A 12,661-nucleotide genomic window follows, 5' to 3' on the forward strand; every position below is an offset into this window, starting at 1 on the left:
AGCTTTAGAACTCTTGGATCTCTTCAGGTAGTTAAAGGGAGCTCAGGACCCAATTCAGTCAAGAAGTAGGGATTATCCCTTTGCAACATGTTCTCTCTAAGCTTCTGTCTAGTTATTCCCTGGACTCTATGTCTCAGACTTTTGGAGGGGAATTTTTGTACCAACAGTTCTTATTATATCTGCTTAATATCTCTAACTAAAATCTAATTAACTCTTACTGGCCAATTCATGATTAAAAGGCTATACAATATAATAGGAGCTTATGAGTATTAGAAACTATTATAAAAATATTAGTATTAGAAACAGCATTAGAAAATCTACCATTGAGGTAGAAGTGCAATTAGTTAATGCCTTCTGAGCAACTAACCCACATTACTAGAGGCAGTGGGAAGAAGTAGGAAGCATAAATAGTACAATTATCCCTATTTTACAGATGAGTAAATTGATGACTTTTCCCAAAGCATAAAAAGTCCAAACTCAAACTTTCTTCTGATCCTATTGCCATTTCCTACATACCTCATGCTGCAAAGATAGTTTAGGTGAAAGTTTGCCTGGCACAACTAGGCAATAAACCTGAGAAGCCCCTTATAGCTAGCTCCTTCATCATCTCACACCCTCAAAATACCTACGTCATAGCATTATGAGAACATGAGATCATAGATTTAAAGTTGGAAAGCACCTCATAAAGTCGCACCCCCCCTCATTTTAATTAATGAGGAAACTGAAGCCCAGAGAAGTTAAGTATGTGTGAAACAGTATTTTTATACAGACCCAAATCTGGTATTCTATCATTGTCACTCCATATCAGAAAGGTTCTAGCATTAGGAACGTACACAATAATTCACAAGGAAATTTCTGGGGTTATGTGTATCCCTGACACTAGGCATAAGTGTTAATAAATAATTGTTGATTGATTGAATGAATTAGATAATAATGTTCTTCTGTGGAAGAACAAGGGAAACCACAATTCCCAAACAACAATGGTCATTTATAGTTCTATATGAAATTTCCTACTAAAGGTAAGCCCTACCTTTACACAGCACTCCACATCTAATAGTTACTGAAGAGACATTTATTAAAGTGTAATAAACAGAAAGCTATTATGCTGCCTTTGCTGACATAAAGCCGTGTGTGTGTGTGTGTGTGTGTGTGTGTGTGTGTGTGTGTGTGTGTGTGTTGGAAAGGAGCTAAATGTGTGTGGAAATACTTAAGTAACATTTACTATTTAAATCTCACCACAGGATTTTGCAAAAGAGGAGAGGGGTTAGTGTGGTGTGCAGCCTTTTCTGCAACAGATAAGGGGGGGAGACAGGTTAAGGGTCCAAGGCCACACTAGGGCTGTAGCTAAAATGAACTCAGCATTCAGACATTTTTGGCTTTCAGTATCTTCCTCTCTCTCTCTCGTTCCCCCCACAGCTGACTACATCCCAAGGATACAGAAAGGTTCATTGCCTTGGACTTCAGAGTCCGCCTTTTCTCCTCTGACATTCCCACTGGCATTTTCTGGGTGCACACCAGAGCAGGAAGGATCAGAGAGTTTAAAGCCTCAGCTGGAAACAAAGTGAAAACAACTCCCAAGATAAGCACATAATCATAACAAAGCGATGACATGAGCCCAGCAGGGATACAACTTAGTTCAACCCTTTGCTGACTCTCAACTGTTTATTAAAATAAGATAACTCCTTGCTATTTACATAAGCCTTTTTTTCACCCGGCTCAAAAACACTTTATGAATGTCTTTTCATTAACAATTGGGGAATCTTCTAAAACAGAAATTGAGAAAGGAATGCCCATGATTGTCCCTTTTTAAAGATGAGAAAACCAGGCATGGGCTAAGTACATGAGCTACATACATTTACAATGCTTAAAAAAGGAAAGTCTAAAACAAATTCAATTTAATTAATATTTATTAAGTATCAACTGGGTATAGAGAATAGTTCAGAATCACAGAAGTTCCCATATAAATCACTATGATAATAAATCCATATGAAAAAACAAGATTTGACTTTGGGAGGGTAGAAAGGAGGTCCACTTCACTACAGATGAAGGGGGGGTGGGGAGGATAAAAGCTTTCTAAAGAGTTGGCATATTATTATTATTATTACAGCTTTTTATTTACAAAACACATGCATGGGTAATTTTTCAACACTGAACCTTACAAAACCTTCTGTTCCAATTTTTCCCCTCCTGTCCCCATTCCCTTCCCTAGATTGTAGGTAGTCCAATACATGTTAAATATGTTAAAGTATATGTTAAATCCAATATATGAATACATATTTATACAGTTATCTTGCTGCATAAGGAAAATCGGATCTGGAAAGAAAGAAAAAAACCTGAGAAAGAAAACAAAAATGCAAGCAAACAATTACAGAAAGAGTGGAAATTCTATGCTGTGGTCCACGCTCATTTCCCATAGTTCTCTCTCTGGGTGTAGCTGATTCTCTTCTTTACTGAAGCTTTAATGGAAAAGTATAAATTTAAGAGCTGAGAAAGGGAAATGCAAAAATCTAGGTAATCAAGTTACAGTCAGAAAAACAAGGGACTATAAAGAAAGGATAAGTGGTCCAATTTGGGTGGAATAAAGATTAAAATATCTAAATTAGCCAGAAATTTAGTAGGCTTTGAATATAAGGCAAAAGAAAAGCTTTTGATTGAATAAAAAGCTTTTCGGCAGAATAACAGAACAAGATCAACACACAGGAATTTCTTCTCTGACTCTGGAATGTCCTTATCATGAGATATTCCCTATAATTATCTGTTTTAGTCTTAATTCCCTACTAGATTGTAAGCTTTGTGATGTCTTATCTAAATTTTATATTTCCTTAACTCAGAGTTCTGTACACAATTAGGGTTTAAGAATGAATGAATGAATGAATGAGGAAAATTAATCTGGAAGCAACATGAAGGCAAGAATGAAAGGGAAAAAGATAGCCTTAAGCATTTAGACCTTTTAGTATATTAGACCTATTTTGACAGTTCAAATCAGTGGTATGGTAAAGTGGGACAGTGGAACTGTCCAAGAAATATTTCATACATAGAAGTGACAGGATTTGGTAAAAATGATTGCCTTGATGTGTGGGAAGAGAAAGTGTCAAAGACAGCACCAAGATTTGGAACATAGGAGACTGAATAATTCTCCTACAGTGAAAAATAAGGGCAAAATAGAAAAGATTTTGGAAGAAAAATTATAAATTTTGTGCTTAAGATGCCTAAGGGATTCTTCAGATGAAGATATCATGTAGGCAACTAGAGATGAGGTAGTGGAACTGAAGAAAAAGGTTAGAAATAGAAATATAGATTTAGAAGTCAGATAGGAATAGGTGCTAGTTGAAGCTCTGGAAGTGAATAAGATAGTGAAAAATAGAGTGTAATGAATATCCTGACCAAAGAGGGTTTGCAGTTCATGAAGGAAGTCTAGTCTTGATTTAGAGCACCAACTAAATTCAAATTTCCTCCAAAGTTTAACTCAAGTACCACATTTTGAACAGGTCTTTTCCTATCTTCCTCACTACCCCAGATGCTAATTCCTTCCCTCAAAAAATTACCTTTATCTTAATATACAATAGATCTGATTAAATCAGTGTCCTATTCAATGAATTCAAGGATCACAAATACAATCCTCTGTTTGGATTTTAAACCATTCATAACCTAGTCCTTTCTACCTTTCCAGTTTTCTCATAAACACATATTCTACAAATACAGTATCTTCTTTGCTGTTAAGCACACAAAAATCTCCAGACTCCACACATTTTCATAGTCCATTTCCCCAGGCCTTGAATACTCTTCCTTCCCACATCCACATCCTGGCATTCCTAGGTTCCTTCAAGCCTCAACTAAAAATCCTACCACCTACAAGAAATCTTTCCCGTCCTCTTTAATCTTAGCACCTTCGCTTGGAAACTAGCCCCAATTTATTTTGTAGTATATATTTTATTAAACTGTGAACCCCTTTTTTTTAAAAAATCTATTTATTTGTTTGTTTGTTTTTATTATAGCTTTTTATTTACAAGATATATGCATGGGTAATTTTTCAGCATTGACAATTGCAAAACTTTTTGTTCCTACTTTTTCCCTCCTTCCCCCAACCCCTTCCCACAGATAGCAGGTTGACCAATACATGTTAAATATGTTAAAGTATAAGTTAAATATTATATATACACACACACACACACACACACACATACACACATGTCCATATAGTTATTTTGCTGTACAAAAAGAATCGGACTTTGAAATAGTGTACAATTAGCCTGTGAAGGAAATCAAAAATGCAGGTGGACAAAAATAGAGGGATTGGGAATTCTATGTAGTGGTTCATAGTCATCTCCCAGAGTTCTTTCCCTGGGTGTAGCTCGTTCAGTTCATTACTGCTCTATTGGAACTGATTTGGTTCATCTCATTGTTGAAGAGGGCCACGCCCATCAAAATTGATCATCATATAGTATTGTTGTTGAGGTATATAATGATCTCCTGGTCCTACTCATTTCACTCAGCATCAGTTCATTTAAGTCTCTCCAGGTCTTTCTGAAATCATCCTGTTGGTCATTTCTTACAGAACAATAATATTCCCTAACATCCATATGCCATAATCTATTCAGACATTCTCCAATTGAGGGGCATCTATTCAGTTTCCAGTTTCTAGCCACTACAAACAGGGCTGCCACAAACATTTTGGCACATACAGGTCCCTTTCCTTTCTTTAGTATCTCTTTGCGGTATAAGCCCAGTAGAAACACTGCTGGATCAAAGGGTATGCACAGTTTGATAACTTTTTAAGCATAGTTCCAAATTGCTCTCCAGACTGGCTGGAGGTGTTCACAATTCCACCAACTATGTATCAGTGTCCCTGTTTTCCCACGTCCCCTCCAACATTCCGCATTATCTTTCCCTGTCATTCTAGCCAATCTGACAGGTGTATAGTGGTATCTCAGAATTGTCTTAATTTGCATTTCTCTGATTAATAATGACTTGGTGCATCTTTCCATATGGGTAGAAATAAACTGTGAACTCCTTGAAAATAGGGACTCCCTCCCTCCCATACCTTTTAAATCCTAACGCTCATCAAAGTATCTGGCACATGGCACGTTTAAAAAAACACTACTTAGACTGAATGACTATGTGGTTATTGTTATTCAATTGGTTCAATCAAGTCTGACTCTTTGTGATCTCATTTGAAGTTTCTTTAGCCAAGATACTGGAACAGTTTGACATTTCCTTCTCCATTGAATGACTGTATTGTATATATTCCTACATATTTAAAATATATCCTTCAATAGAATGTGAGCTCCTCAATGGCAGAGATTCAATTTATCACTGTATTCTCAATATCTAGTGTAGTGTCTGATATTTACCAGGTGCTTAAAAAAAAAAGGATTGTGATTGATTCATTTAGTAAAATGGAACTCCCTTACATTGTCTGGTCTCTATTTCTAATTATTCATGTCTAATTCAAGATATTCAATAAGCCAACAAAGCTATGAAAGATAGTAAGAGAAGCTATCAAAATGGAAAACATATACCTCATTTTCAAAGCTTGAGCTCAGAAATAAGGCAGAAGCTACAGTAACTTTTATATTCACATCAGATACACTCTAACATGTCTTTACAACCAACACATGACTATTATTAACTTTTCTTTATTTTCTAGGAAAAGAAATTCATGTAGAAAATCTCTGGATATACATATAGAGAACATTTCAAATGGTATTTTACTTTCCACATCTTCCTAAGCCTCTCCTAAAAGACCTCTTAACCACTACCACCCCTACCAAAAACCAAACAAAAATAACAGGAATAAAAGAGGCAGTATTAAGAAAAGGTTAAATGAGGAATTCCAATATTTCAAATATATCTCACCTGTGCTCCTAACTTTCCAAACCCCATGCCTCATCTGCAGTCTTACTCTAGAACCTTTCTAGTAGGCCAGCCCCCTTGTCCTACTGATGATTTCCTCCTGGGGCTTCCTTTGAGGAGGGGTCCAGGCTGGTCAACTTTCCCTCCTACCCTTGCTATGCTTCTGATTTTCTAGACTTCAAGACCATGCTATTGGCACTGAGTACCTTCACTTCCCTCTCTCAACCTCCCCTTTCCTACTCCCTGTTTGAGTGTTGTTTTGTCCCATTAGACCTTAAGTTGAGGGCAGGGACTTTGCATATCTCCAGTGCTTACAAAGTAGCTGGCACATAGTGAGGGTTTCATACATGCTTGTTGCCTGCCTACAGGTAGATAATATTGCACACGTTGACATGCACAGCCTGTTTACTGACTGGGATTAATTTTTTTCTTTATAATAATAAGGGTTTATTGTAAGGAGGGGCTGCATACTGGGAAATGACTGGTAGAAAAAACAAGCATCAATAAAACTTTTTAAAATGAGCCTTCAAAATAATTGACGAGGTATCCCCATGTCCAAAGCATTTAGTGGGTCCAGTGGACCCTCAATGACAAACAGAAACAATGGAAGAAAAGAAAAATTATAGACCAAGAATATGAAGTGTAAAGGAGAAGGCTAAAGAATGCAGAGTTAATGCAGTGCCTATTAGATTGGAACCTGGCTTTTTCATTTTTTTTTTTGTCTTTATCATAGCTAATGAGGGTATTCATAGATACCTATGTTGCCTCTAGTCAAGGTTCATGCAATTCCATCATGCAATGTGAATAAGAATTAACAGTGTAAGTGATAAAGCTGTTTCACATCAAGGTGAAAACTGTCTGTCTGAATTGTATTGGTTGAACTTCTTTTCAATTTCCCATCCCTAGGGGACATTTACCCAATGATGAGCATCAAATTGTGACAGACGTTGAATTACTCTTTCAAAATGGTCCTGCTCTCAAGAGAGTTGCTTGCCTTTTTCTCAGACTCCATCAATTAGTTACATAACCAACGAAGGAGGAGAGAGAGCAAAAATAATCTTCAATGAAAACAATGTCTCCAACACTAGAATGTAGGCAATAAATTAAAAACAATCCATTGAAAAAAATAAAGCACTTGCCTCCAATCGATAGTAAGCAGCTATTGTTCAGGTTATACAAAGAAGGTCTCAAAAACCCAAGGTCAGCCAAGCACACTTTGCCAAAGTGGAAAAAAACCAAAACAATAGAGAAGTTCAAGGGCAAGGGAATATGATTCAATGATAAAATTATTTTTTATTCAATGGATAAGGAAAGCCAAAAAATTTCTTAAAAAGCCAAGTCCTACCATATGCCTGGTCATGATTTTCCATATATAGAAAGCTTTCCAGAAGGATAGAGACCCTGATCTCATTCACACATGTGGATTTGTATAAGTTATTTCCCCTATACAGATCTGTTTCCTTATCTAAAAAAAATGAAATGGCTGAACTAGATCATGAGCAAGAGACCTAATAGTGCTAATAATTTATAAATCCAGTGTTCATCCTTCCCTATAGATCAACATGACCAACAAAAGGTAAGAGAAAAAAAGTTAGATTAGCCATTCAAAACTAGCAAATTGGTACAAAATGTGCATGACATGCTTATTACATCCATCTAATGTGTACCTTGAAGAGTATGTATGCATTGAATCATAGGAATACTCAAAAACTGACTAGTTTACCATTTGAAATTGCTAATTATTAAGACACCATAAACTAGTCTTAAATGCTAATATGGTCAAGCTCAATGTAATCTTAAATATGTCTAGTCTCTAACCACAACACTCACCAGGTTCAACTAAGACAACAAATTAATAGGTGACTCAATTAGTACAATCATTTGTGTTAGTTAAAATTATGATACTGTCAGCTGGGAAATGTTTCTTTCCCCAAGGCATGTGACATTTTTCTACCTAAGTTGAGATTCCTTTTCTCTATTATAATAAAAAAATACTAAAAAAAAAAAAAAAAAACCTAAAAACTAAAAACATTACCAGATAACTATCTAAAGAAGCACAGAAAACCCAAAAGCCACTTGTTTACTGAAAAACTATCAGACCCTTATTAGTAATATTTTTGGGGGGGACGGGAGGGGAAGTAATATTTTGAACATTTCAGAGAGAAAATAAACATGCTGTAAAGTCCAGAGATTAGTTACCAGAATGGTTAAGGATTGATAGATTAAATAGTAGTCCTCTTTGGGAGAGAAAATAATGTGAGTTTGAGCAATAGCCTGAAAAAGGGGTAACTTCATCACCATCTTTAAGTCTACAAAGGCATTTATTTAAAAAGCTAGTAACCACCTTTTTCCTCTTTCCTTTGAGGAAAGGATAAAAGTAAAATGAATTTCAATCTTAGCACAAACACTTCAGGACACATTGATCTAGGACAGGTATGACTATAGATCTCAGTATGCTCTGCTTACCTATTTTTTCTGCTTATTATTATTCAACACAACTATAAAATCCCTAGGATTATGGAATTTGTTAGTTGGAAGACCCCTCACAAACAAAACATACAACCATAGAAAAAATGAACATAGCTAAATTATCATCCAGACAGCCTAAATGCATCCAAGGATGGGAAGCACCACCTCACCAGCTAGTGCCCTCCACTTCTGTTCAGCTCTAATTGTCAGAGAGTCATTTTCCTAACCTTAACATGCAATTGTCTGTTTATAGCTTTCAGCCATTTGCTCCTTTTGTTCACTGGGATCAAACCAAACAAGTCTAATGAAAACTTTACAAATACTAAAAATGTCTATTGTAGTCTCCTTCAATCTTCTGTTCTGTAGGTTAAACATGCCCAGTTGACTCCCTCAAATTATTTGCATATCACATAGACTCAAGGCCTCTCTCTACTTCATGTGCATCATCACAGGAGTACTTGACTGAAACTGGGACAGATTAAGCAGATGGACCAAATCAAGGACACCTGTGCCTACAAAAAATGTAAGCCTGAGACTTTCAGCTCCTTTTCAGAATCAGATCTTTATGAATAAGTCAGAATCATCAGTTTGGGCCCATTGTGACATAGGAAGATGGACTTGGAAACTTAAGAGACTTAGCTATTTCATTTCAATCTTTTTGGGGAGGAGAAAGAAAGTAACATTCTTTCTGTTCTCAGGGGCCTAGTAATTTGCCATTGTCCTTTCACATAGTCTTTACATAAGTTTTATTTCTGTCAGTTCAAGCATGGAACACCTGAACATAAAGCTATAAATAATGCTGGAAGAGAAGCTATTTCAATTATAGCCCATCAACATTTTTGCATCACACTGAAAAACAGACCCCAGCTTTTGTTCTACACTAAGTCCTTGTATAACTGCTTTGTAAATACAGTGAGAAAATAAGGGCATAAATTTTTGAAGACCAGACTGGAAAATATTTCCCACTGAATGGAGCATTCTATACTCAATGAAAAAAAAAAAAAAAAAAAACACAGAGCCCCTGGGATGAGTTCCCAGTGTGCTGTATCAGGCCTTTTAGAGCTAAAGCAGGGTCACTCAGTTGATTCTATCACATGTATATAGACCCTAAATCACCCAACAAATTTTAAATGAATATAATGAAGGCATTTATGATATGCTCTCTACCTGGAAGTCAAACGTCTATGTTTACTTCAATATTTCAAGAATTGATAATTTCATCAGCATGACTATTTCCCCCACTTATGCAGATTATACATAGTCTTTCTGTAACATAGCAGATGGTCTTTAAGTACTTAAGAACTCTAAAAATTCATCTTTTGTTGACAAACTGATAAGAAATCTTATAACTTATAAAAGATCTGTACTTGATGCCTTTTCTTCATGGTAAAACACATCCCAAATCAAACATATCTTTCTTCTATACTAATAAGAATTCTTCCATTTAAAATACCCTATTACTATTAGCTGTAGCATCAGTCTTCTAGTTTCGGAGGTCAGAAATCATGGGAATATCTTTGATTCTTCCTTCTTCGTCACCCCTAATAGTATAGTAAATCAGTCATCAAGGTTGCTTCATGCTCTCTTTCTTTTCCATTTCACTTTTATCACCCCAGTTCATACTCTTATTATCTAAAACCCAGATTAACCCAACAATCTCTAGGATTTCCTTTTCACTCCAAACCATTACTACACTGTTTCAAGATCAACTTCCCTACAGCATCATTCTGAGTGTCACCTCGACTAAAAAAAAGAAAAAGAAAACATTTCTTATTGCCAAATTACATTTTTATCCTATTAAATTCAAATTCCTCTGTTTGGCTTTCAAGACCCTCTACAATCTCTCTCTATCCATAATCTGCTCTAACTCTCCTAACTAAGCTAATATCCCAGTATTTCCACCACTTCAAATCTATAATTTAGTAGATTGGTCCATTTATCTCTCTCCTACCACACACCTATACATACATAATGTTAATTTCTTCCTTCCTCAAGGCCCACCTCTTCCATGAGCTTTTCTCAGCTATTTCAACCAACTCTCATTCTCTGAACTCTTATTACATTTATGAAAAGTATAATAGTTGAATACCCAATTCTAATTTTTTGATGTATTTATTCATGTAATTTTTACCATAAGATCCTTGAGGAAGAAAGACAATGTCTTATCGTTTCTGGCACTTAGCACAATGCTGGGAACATACTAGGCGTTCTATAAATACGTGATTCAATTCCATTCAATGATTATTTATTAAGAAGCTATAAAGTGCCAGGCACTGTAGTTATCAATAAACAAAACAGTCCCTGTACCTAGGGATACAATTCATTTTATGAAAGGATAATACAGACAAGAATATTCATAATATTTGCATGTGTTTACACACACATATACAAAGAATAATATATAGTAATGTGAAGGGGGCTCAGGTGGTACTAACAACTATGGATATCAGGAAAGACTTCTAGTAGGCACTTGAACAGACTCATGAAAGAAGTTAGAGATTCTAAAAGACAGAAATGAGAAGAGAAAGCATTTCAGTGTCTGGGGAACAATATAAGTAAAGGTACAAAAAATGGAATGTTGCATATAAGAACAAATAGTCCAGTTAGGCAGAAATGCATGGAACATGAGAAGGAGAAATGGAAGACTGGACTAAACAGAAGACAGACTAAGAAGGACTTTAGATGTCAACAAAGGAATCTGTAATTTATGCAAAAAACAATAGGGAACCTCTAAAGCTTCTTGAGATAGGGAATGATGTGGTCATTCTTCTATTTTAGCAAGAGAAATCTGGCAGCTAAGTGGAAGATGGAATGATTGACAGGCAATCAATCATTTGAGTGCTTTGGTCTAATCTCATGCTATAGATTTCTAAGGTAAGGACAACCAAGCAGGAAAAAGAAATTAGAATACTAAAATAATCAATATTGCTTTTGGAGAATTTTGCATTTTTTGGTTCTAATCCCTAAGTAGTAGTTGCAGCTGGATGAAGCAGAAAGTACACAAAACTTGTAGTCACAGGTCATGAACTGATTATCCATCTGATACATCGAGTCATTTAAATCTGGATTTCATTTTCCTCCCCTATGAAATGGTGGGATGGGGGGAATGGGGGTGGAGATGGAGTAGATTGTCTCTAAGGCAGTTTTGAGCTTTCCATCTGTGGTTCTAGTAAAATAAGAATCTGATTTCTTGAACTCTGCTGAATTTATTTCAGAAACTAAAGTGAAGTAGTGGTACTGAGGAAGCTCATCTATGTTTAATCAAAGTTACACACTTTAACTCAAGTATTTGGATTAGGTATTTGATCTCCCCTATTTGCAAAGTTCACAATCTTGGCAGGAAAACTCTTTGAAGCATTCCCAATTACATTAATTTATTGGAAAGGTTGGTCAGAGAATTGCTTCAGAAATTCTGCCAAACTTAACTTTTTATTGTTTTAGTTAGAGTGCCTCAAGAACTATGTCACTGTTCAATAATGTTTTGGTTAAAAACCCTTGTGCCTCCAGCTAGCCTGTGATAAGGATTGCTTTACCTGTCTGATCATACCAGGAGAAATGAGCACATAGGCTGTAGACTGCCAGAAAATTAAAAGAACATAAAATTACTGGCTGACTTAGGATATTTTTCTCCATTTTAATTATAGTTTCAGTTATTACAAGACAAGCTGCCAATTTATACATTTCTATAATCTTTTAATTTGGCCTGATATATACACAATATTTTATAGTCTAATAAAAGTTCTAAGATCCAATATTTCATACAAATATTTTTAAACTGACAAATGATACAAGTATTGTTTTATAAGTTTTCTAAAATGTAAGTTTTTATATTTTAAAACATGACAGATGTCAATAAATTTTCACTGGGGTCTAACTGGCACGAATGAAAAAATTTTATTTAGTACTTACTATGTGCCAGGCATTGTGCTAAGTACTAGGAATACAAACTCAAAAAGAAAAAGGAAAAAAAAAGCTTCTTGAGTTTATATTCTAATAAGAAAAAGACAACACATAAAAATGAATGAGTAATGGTGGCCAGGGAGGGGTATTATGGTCTCAGAAGTCACCAAGATGGTGAATGGATTCATAAGGAAGGGTGGAGCATAAGAGCATGCAGGAAAACAGCTGCAGAGTGCTTTCAAAAAAGAGATTCTCTTGTTCTTAAATTCGGCCAACACCAATAAATCAAAAGCTGTATCCTGATATTTTGGATATATCTGAAAACTTTTGTCTTATAAAAACAATTTTCAAAACAATTTAAATACTAAACAGAAATTGGATACTTAGAAGAACATGGAAAATATCACCATTTATATCTAATGATAATACAGCAAAACTG

General features: G+C 35.5%; 1 protein-coding gene across 6 annotated transcripts in view; it reads right to left on the bottom strand.

Annotated features, from left to right (window-relative positions):
- Nucleotides 1–12,661, bottom strand: part of FMNL2 (formin like 2) — a 355,622-nt gene that overhangs the window by 321,339 nt on the left and 21,622 nt on the right. The window lies entirely within an intron of this gene.

The sequence above is a fragment of the Antechinus flavipes genome, chromosome 3, assembly GCF_016432865.1.
Source record: "Antechinus flavipes isolate AdamAnt ecotype Samford, QLD, Australia chromosome 3, AdamAnt_v2, whole genome shotgun sequence".
Taxonomy (NCBI): Eukaryota; Metazoa; Chordata; class Mammalia; order Dasyuromorphia; family Dasyuridae; genus Antechinus; species Antechinus flavipes.